Source organism: Mandrillus leucophaeus, unplaced genomic scaffold (assembly GCF_000951045.1).
Source record: "Mandrillus leucophaeus isolate KB7577 unplaced genomic scaffold, Mleu.le_1.0 Scaffold467, whole genome shotgun sequence".
Classification (NCBI taxonomy): domain Eukaryota; kingdom Metazoa; phylum Chordata; class Mammalia; order Primates; family Cercopithecidae; genus Mandrillus; species Mandrillus leucophaeus.
Window position 1 is genome coordinate 31,824 of NW_012104998.1, and position 2,822 is coordinate 34,645.

General features: G+C 35.3%; 1 protein-coding gene across 2 annotated transcripts in view; it reads left to right on the plus strand.

Annotated features, from left to right (window-relative positions):
• The window catches only part of LOC105550153 (ral GTPase-activating protein subunit alpha-1-like), a 56,437-nt gene that overhangs the window by 24,948 nt on the left and 28,667 nt on the right, over nt 1-2,822 (plus strand). The window lies entirely within an intron of this gene.

The window sequence follows — 2,822 nt, forward strand, 5'->3', positions numbered from 1 at the left end:
TTTGCCTCTTATGTCATAAAATAGGAACTCAACTTATTGAACAAGCACAGACTTTCTGACCTGAGGTACAACAACATTTAAGATGCACTCCTTACAATGTTGGAGCATTTATGATATTTGAATGATATATTTTCTTTCAGATGCCTTTTTTTTTTTTTTTTTTTTTTTGAGATGGAGTGTCACTTTTGTCACCCAGGCTGGAGTGCAATGGTGAGATCTTGGCTCACTGCAACCTCCGACTCCGAGGTTCAAGCAATTCTTCTGCGTCAGCTTCCCAAGTAGCTGGGATTACAGGTGTGCACCACCATGCCCAGCTAGTTTTTGTATTTTTAGTAGAGACGGGTTTTCACTATGTTGGCCATGCTGGTCTCGAACTCCTGACCTCAGGTGATCCGCCCGCCTCGGCCTCCCAAAATGCTGGGATTACAGACCTGAGCCACTGTGCCCAGCCCTCTTTTACATACTTTTAATCAGGACTAATCTTTTGGTTAATTAGAGTCTCATTATGTGTCAGGTACTCTACTACTCTGGAGTTGCAGAAATAATCAAAACAGTCTTTGCAAATAATTCAATCTAGTTGGGGAAACATACTATGTTCAGCATACATGTTTTAATAGAGATATGGGCAGGTATTCCAGAAGTATAGTAACAAGGGATCTCTCACCTGGATGGGGTGGTATTGTCAGGAAACACTTCTGAAAAAGTGAGGATTGTAGCAATTTTGAAGGACAAATAAGAGTTAATCAGGTGGATGAGCCTAAGAGCCTTCCAAGCAGAGGGAACAACATAATCAGAGACATGGAGGTATGAGAAGATGTGGAATATTTAAGAGCATAACTTCCAGAGCCAGATTGCCTAAACTCAAATGCTGGCCATGCTTTCTTAGCTGTGTAGCCTTGGGAAAATTATTTAACCTTTTTGAGCCTGAGTTTTCTTGTCTATAAAATGAGAATGACAAGAATATCTAGCTCATAGTGTTATGACAACTAATGAGTCAATATGTGTAAAGCTCTTAAAACAGTGCCTGGCACACAACATACACAAAGTTTTAAATTTTAAATTGTTTTCTGATATTCCTTTCTAAAATGAATTATTTATGTTTTTCATATGCTTTTTTTATATGATTTAAGACATTTTATTTTTTATAATAAACTGTAAATGATAAGCTTTAAAGGAAGGTTTTTAAAAATATCTTATGTTCCAGTCCACATGAAATAGATTTATTATCTTAATAGTCTACCATGTACATTTTCTTCTTTTGATGAAAATTGACTTAAGCAATCTGATTACTCTGTAATTTCTCATGTATTCTGACACAGTGAAATGGAATTGCAGGTGGATCATGGTATGTTACACTGATGAAGCTTAATGACATTTCTGTGGTACTTCTTTTTCATAGCATTTATATCTTCACTTACTTTAAATTGAAAACTCGTATTTGAAGTAGTCATTTTAGTGAAACGATAAGGACTAAAATGGACCTTGAATTGTTAACAAAAGTATAATTTGGAGACATCCACTAAATAGAGATTTATCAATTGAAAAGAAATTTCAGTAGGCAAGTTCAGTGAGTAGTATGGACATAGCGAGTTTATTTCTAAGTCACTTGTCTTTGACTACACAGTCTATTGATTGTTTCTGAAGATTATTTTGAAGACTATATTGTCTGTTGATTGTTTGAAGCATCAGGAGGAACTATTCAAGAAGACCCTTGAGTTTTTGTGAACCCTGCTGAGCTCAGCCAGCAATCAGTTTCATTTCCTTTACCTTTGGGGCCTGGAATCTTGAGTCTTTTCACCAGATGTGAACAAACTATGATTCATGAAACCCATACTCACAGCTTACCATTTATAAGGTCCACACATACCATGTGCCTTTTTTAGGAATTACAGGATCATTCCCTAGATACAGTATCTTTTTCCTTTAAACAAAACAAGGTGCTTACTGACAAATTCTTACTTTCCTAATCTACTTTTTCTAAATTTTTATTATTCTGATTTTTATGTCATTGTAATACAGGTTGGATATCCCTTCTCTGAAATTCTTGAGACCAGAAGTGTTTCAGATTTCAGATTTTTTTGGATTTTGGAAAATTTCATTATACTTACAAATTAATTGAACCTTTCTGATCTGAACACCTGAAATCTGAAATCCTCCAATGCATGCTTCCTTTGAGTGTCATGTCAGAGCTCAAAAGTTTCAGATTTTGGAGCATTTTAGATTTCAGATTTTCAGCTTAGGGATACTCAACCTGTACTTCCATAAAAGCTTTGTAGTTTTAATCTGTTTACTGGAGTATACTTTTCAGTTTGTTGTCTCTTGAATATCTCTAGAACAGTAGCTAATCTTATGTGGAATATACAGGTTATTACCCATAAACTTTATCCACTTTGTTAGCTTCATCAAGGATGTTTACTCTCTGACTTTTGCCTCTTCCACAATTCACTGTATCCTAATGTCCATTCTGAGAGTTAGTGTCCTCTGTCATTTCATTAAAGGTGCAATTGAAAGTGGAGTGCAGAGGTAGATATGGAAGAGTTTGCACTTTCTTGTGTAAATAAATGTCTTAGGTCTTTTTGGAAAGTGGTGAGATCGATTAGATTGTAATACAAAACTATTTGCCTCTTATGTCATAAAATAGGAACTCAACTTATTGAACAAGCACAGACTTTCTGACCTGAGGTACAACAACATTTAAGATGCACTCCTTACCAAGTAGTTTTAAAATGCAAACTCAAGAGTTTTGGGAATATGGCTTAATTTTTTTTCTACATCCCAGTTCATAGTCTTCTATTTCAGACTTCATATTACACTAGAGGTAT